This window comes from Halyomorpha halys, unplaced genomic scaffold (genome assembly GCF_000696795.3).
Source record: "Halyomorpha halys isolate HHAL.00 unplaced genomic scaffold, Hhal_1.1 Scaffold6840.1, whole genome shotgun sequence".
NCBI lineage: Eukaryota > Metazoa > Arthropoda > Insecta > Hemiptera > Pentatomidae > Halyomorpha > Halyomorpha halys.
This window is the reverse complement of record NW_027111632.1, coordinates 2,515-8,625: the sequence shown is the minus strand read 5'-3', so window position 1 is coordinate 8,625 and position 6,111 is coordinate 2,515. Positions and strand designations below refer to the sequence as shown.

The window sequence follows — 6,111 nt, the reverse complement described above, 5'->3', positions numbered from 1 at the left end:
ACAGTCATGTAGATCAGTCTTTTGTAATGTGTTGGAAGTTTAGACCGTTTGTCTAGTAAGTGCTGTAATAGTCGAAATCGACGTGCAGTTTCCTGTCTTTCCAGTTTGGTGTGAGGATTCCAGGTTAATCAATTGTAATTATGAAATTATACTTTAACATAATATTATATACCGCATAATATTATATCATAATGAAATATAATCTTTTAATTTTTAATAACAAACCAATAGGGAAATGAGTTTGAACGAGCTTCATGACCTGACTACTCCACAATACTTGAATGACCTATAGTAATTAATCTAAGCCAACGGCCGAGAAAGGAATGCAACAATGTTCAGTAAACATTCAACCCTATGGCAAGGTAAGGGTAACAGGGAGAATGTTATTATTAATAAGATAGTACATTTTAAGTTTCAGAAGGAACATACATTATTCTCCATAATGTAAAATTAAATAAATATTTTTTTCATATATATATTTTTTTAGAACTTTATTGATAAATATTAATAAATAAAGTGCAGTTTAATAAGTTTATGACAGGTAAAAATCTGTCACAAACTCGGATTATGAGTAATAGTCGTAAATGAACACATTCATACCAAAAATAAAATAAGTAAGTAAATATAAAATAAATAAATAAAATCTCTACATGTATATAAACCGAAAAATAAGTAATAAAAATATGTATATACAATATTTACAATCTTAACTTAAGGATCCCCGAACCCAGTCTATCCCCACATATGAGGGATAGAGCACGGATCTTCGAGATCCCAAAGCAGCCCTCTCACCGCGTCACTGCTGATGGACCAGTGGAGGCTGAATAAGTGCACTAAATCTACATAATTCAAAGGATATGTTTTACAATTAAAAAAAACAAAACATATAAAATTCTTTTCCCAGAAGCGTTTAAACCGGAAAAGGAAATTAGTATTTGCATCGAAGAATTCTTAATTGGTTTTACATTTTAATTGTCTGCTACAGCAGGTGTCATCATTTTATAATTGTTCTTTTAGAATATATTTTTAAATTAAATTATACTTTTATAGAAGGAAAAAATAGCGAAATTATAAGTTTAATAAATTCAAGACAGTTATATAAAGTACAGGTTCATTAATTTATTTATATCAATTAAATTAATTATTATAAACAATAACAGTAAAACTAATTAAAAAAATCTTGATTTTTGAAGAATATTATTAAAAATATTCAGTATATTAAATTTTTGCGACGATAAATTCTTAATAAGAGTAAGAAAAAGACTTAATTATAGTCTTCAAATCTGATTGAAAGTTAGACAGTAATATTTTGAATAAGTTTATAATAAACAAACCCGATTTTTCCTATTTCGGTTATTGGAGAGTGGAATGTTACGGCACAAATATATCAAGAAAGCGAAACAAGATTTATTTTAGTAGGAATAAATTCTTATCAAAGACTGTTAGAAATATTGAATTATTTCAATGTTAAAATAATATTTCTATCACTGACAATACATTTATTACTAAATATTTATTATTATATTATTATTTTTCTGAAGAACAAAATTTTATTATCATCATGAAATATAACTATAAAATAATTTCGAGTAAATAAAACAAATGGACACAGATATACAATTCGGTAAATTATAATCATAATAGAAAAATATTTATTAATATTTTATTTTAATTTCTTTGAGAATTAATTCTATTTGTTAATTATTGATGTATGCCAACCTGCGACAATTGTTAATTGGAGAAAATAGCTCAAAATGCAATTGTTTTTTGATGAATCATTTATAAAAAATTATTAATTCTGATAATTACACAAAAAAACTAAAACAGGATATAATGATTTATGTTTGAGAATTTCAAATACAAAGGATGTGACACATTAAATTTAGACACCTCTCACTAAAGCTAAGTCAAATGGAATCGGAGTTGCAGTGAAAGCAAAATATTGGTAACAATACTATCGAGTCGGGCTGTTTCCACACGAACGGAAGTGATCCAAATTAGGTTTTATGTCATTCTATGCAGTTATTAGGAAATAGTGGGGTATAATGTTATCAGGACAATATTAGGTACATTTTGTAGTATAAATGAAACTGGTTACTAAAGTATAAAAATACAAAGGTTTAAAGTGTAAGTCTTAAACATAAACCAAATCTGGAAATTTATATACACTTCCTTTTTACATTAGCCTTATTTATAAATGTTTATGTTTTTATTGGTTAAAGAGAAAAAGGTTTACTGATGCTATGCTAGCAAAAACGTTAAATTTTGAAGCAATTATTTGTGCTTTTGAAGAGTAAGGCAAGAAGAGTGTTTTGTGAGTAAAAAATTATATTAACTCCAAGTGAACAGCCGAAAAAAAAATTAATTATAAATAGAATTTAAAATTTCAGTCATATTTAATGTTTATATTAGGAAAAATAAATCTAAATACACGTTCCTAAAGTTAACAATATAACGACTTAAAATTTGGTTAAATTACTAATTTTTAGATTTAATACAAGACGCTGTTGTAATAAGTGCAGTAGAGCACGTCTAATTCGTACTAAACAGAACCGGAACATAACCGGTTAAGTGGGAGAGCTCGTTAATCAGGTATGTATAAATTACAAATCTCAAGTATTAAAAATTCATTATTTAATTAATTAATTTAACACAAACTTCAGACAAAAATCAAAATGAAACGCATAAATTAATACATAGATAGCTGTTTTATATATATATATATATATATATATAATCTGTTGTTAATATAAAAAAATTAATCTTTAACCTATTATTTAGTTGTCTGCTTGAGGAAATTCTGTTGACTATTATGAAAATATATTTTTTTCGATACCCTCATTAAGCCAAGGATGTGACATCACATTAAATTTAGTCCATTGGGCAGGAAGCCTTTCACGTAATCTAATTCTGAAGAATTAGGTATTAGAGTGAAAGCCAAAGATTGGTAAGAATGGTAGTGTCAAGCGAGGTTTGTTTCCACACCGATAGTATACTTACAATAAAAAAAACAAACCATAAGGTTCAAAAATTGTCAGTTGATGTGGTCATCAAGGATATTGTCACAACATTGTTTTGATAGCAGAACATTTGAAAAGAAAAAATTATTTTGTACTTGACGTATTGCAAAGATATAACTGTGTATTTGAATTATTTTCTCTACTGAGACCCCCTCTGCTGCAGTATCAAAGATGACCTTGGAGGTCTATGACGCAGTGTATGGAATACGCCCAATTAAAAATAAAAAATAAAAACGAATGAGATTCTCTTTGACCTGAATTTCTTTTGAATTTTTTTTTTCATTCTTCTCTATTCAAAACTTGCACTTCCCGTATGTCATGTCTCACCAAACTTTCTTACACCTAATAATTACATTTTACACCAAGTCTTCCTTTTTTCCTCTTCCACTTCTTTATCTGTTGTTTTATTTGGCGGTATATTCGTCAAAATACCTTTAACTTGTCCAAATCAACATAATCTTCCTCTACGATTGAAAGCATGCTAACTTGTACTTAGAATAACTCTCGTATTTATAAGAGTTAGTATCAGAAATATTAATAAAATATATTTTACTGTTTGTATACAAAATTTCATAACACGCATTATTTTATTAATCAAAAATGAAGTATATAAATATTGTTTTACTTCAAGAAGAATACAATACAAGATCCCAGTAGAAAAAAAGTCATTTCTTTCGCTCAAATTTTGTATTACTTTAATGATATCTATGCATAGTTACTAATCAAAATGATGAGTCTGTCAAGCATAATTAGGGGGAATCAAAAATGGTGGTTGTTCTAAAAAGCTGAAAAAATAATTTTTTCTTTTAGAGCTCTATATCTCAAAAACCACCTATGATACAAGAGAATCTAATGCAGCATCATTTAAAGTAGAAAAACATTTCTAAAATATGAACTCTTACTGAGCTGTTACGGTCCAATAGTTCCCGAGGCCCAGTTTTAAAAATCAACATTTCAAACGAAAAATCAGTAGGAAGTGAATTTATTTTGGGAAAAATTTATCTCATAAACTATTTAAACTAATTAGACCTAAAGATGTCGGCCGGAGCACAAATTAAAGCTAGTTGAATCTACTGCAAAGTAGTTAATGACGTTTAACACCGTAGGAGTAATAGTTTTTATGATATGTGCAAAAAGAAAATTTGATTTCCAGTTGTTCGGACAAAGGTTTTAAATAATAAAAAATATATTTCCGTAATCATCACACGTACAGATGTCTGTCCAAACACAACTGAAAGCTTGTTGAATGCGTTATAAAGCAGTCAATGATCTGTGTAGAAGTTGTAGTTTTTATATTTTCTAAAATTAATTAATTTCTAGTAGTTCGAACAAATTTTCTGGTGCAAAGATCATAAAAACTACTAGCCGGACAAAGATAAATGTTATAAATGACTTTATAGAACATTAAACTAGCTTTAACATGATTACTGACATTTGTGCGTCAAATGGTTCAGGAGATATAGTTTTTCATTACCGATAGTTTTGTCCGAACAAAGAGAAATCAACAACTTGTGAATTTATTTTGGCAAATATCACGTACGAAGATAAACGTCATAAACTGCTCTATAGCGCTTTGAAATAGCTTTAAATTTAGTTCAAATAAGCATCCATACGTCTAATGGTTCTTGTGGTCCATATCTCAGGATTTTCTAGAATAAATTCACCAACAATTGATTTTTTAGTATTTTTTTTTATGAAATTTTGCTTTTTAAAAAGGAATATTTAGGGAACTATTGATCGTAAATAACGCTTTTAGGGCCCATATTTTAGAAAATTTAGTCTGCGTTAATTGATGTTTAGTTAAGATTTTTGTGTTACAGGTAATTTTGAAGGTATGGAGCTCCGAATGGAAAATTAACTTTCCGAAACAGCTATCATTTTATAATACCCCAAAACTATACTGAGCAGACTCATACATTTTAACAACTTGCTATATATAGTTTTCATTAAAGTTATAAAAAATTATTGTGACTTTTTTTCTTCATTGGCTTTTGGACTAACTTTCGTGCTACGGAATATAAATTTTGTTTATGTCTTACTTTAATCCACAAAGAAGGACGTGAATATCCTTAAAACTGGAGATTTTTATTTATTAGAATATTTAAATTAGAAATGAATTATAGTAATACTGAGCCTAGGAATTTTTTAACAAAATTAAATTTCCTCAAATAATACGTATTTAGATTCATTCATACATGAATATTCCTTTTAGTCCAAACATACAGATTTTTTGAATTCTATCCAGTAAAACTAGAAGATTTATTTTGTTCATAATAAACGTAAATCTTTATAGGTCTCTTTAACACACTTGACGATGGTAATTTATGCCTAATATTTACTTTAATTGTTCTCATTAAACTAAATCTGATACAAGCGTTCATAAATTGACACAAGATTTCATAATTGGAATTCCAAACATACTTTGTCATAATAATACAAATTTCGAAGGATCATTAACAATTTTTAATATTTTTTTGTTTAATAAAATATATAATTATCGTCCAAATAATTATTTTTAAATGAATTAAAAAGATAAATAAATATTCTTAAATAATGGACAGAATATCATTAGAGTGATTACTCTATCGATACGAAAAGGAGTTTGGAGGGGAAAGTAACAACATATAAAAAGGCCCAAAGTTGACCGTTAATACATTCGAAACACAACAGTGAACCAATCAACATGTACAAGGTACTACACATGATATATTGTGTTTGAGAATATTGATCGCTCAAATCATTCATATTGACAACATTTAAATTTTTGTTTTATGCTGTTTCCGTATATTTGAATATGTCATCTCTACTTTTAGGCAGTGTTAGTTCTGTGCCTGGTTGGAGTAGCCGTCGCCCAGTATGGCCACCATGAGCATCACGAACATGTAGTCGATTATTATGTAAGTAAAATTTATTAGTTTAGTAACCTTCAATACTTAAAAAAACAAAGTAATTAATATTTTATTTATTTATAATTTCAGGCCCACCCTAAGTATAAGTTCGATTACGGAGTACATGACGGCCACACCCACGACGTCAAGAAGCAAGAAGAGACCAGGGAAGGAGACGTCGTCAAGGGCTACTACTCCCTCTA

General features: G+C 28.2%; 1 long non-coding RNA gene across 1 annotated transcript; it reads left to right on the top strand.

Annotated features, from left to right (window-relative positions):
* Positions 1 to 5,686: 5,686 nt before the first annotated feature.
* Positions 5,687 to 6,105, top strand: LOC136796302 (uncharacterized). Its single transcript, XR_010844010.1, has 3 exons — positions 5,687 to 5,712; positions 5,834 to 5,917; positions 5,999 to 6,105. It is a non-coding gene; the product is annotated as an uncharacterized lncRNA (long non-coding RNA).
* Positions 6,106 to 6,111: the final 6 nt, after the last annotated feature.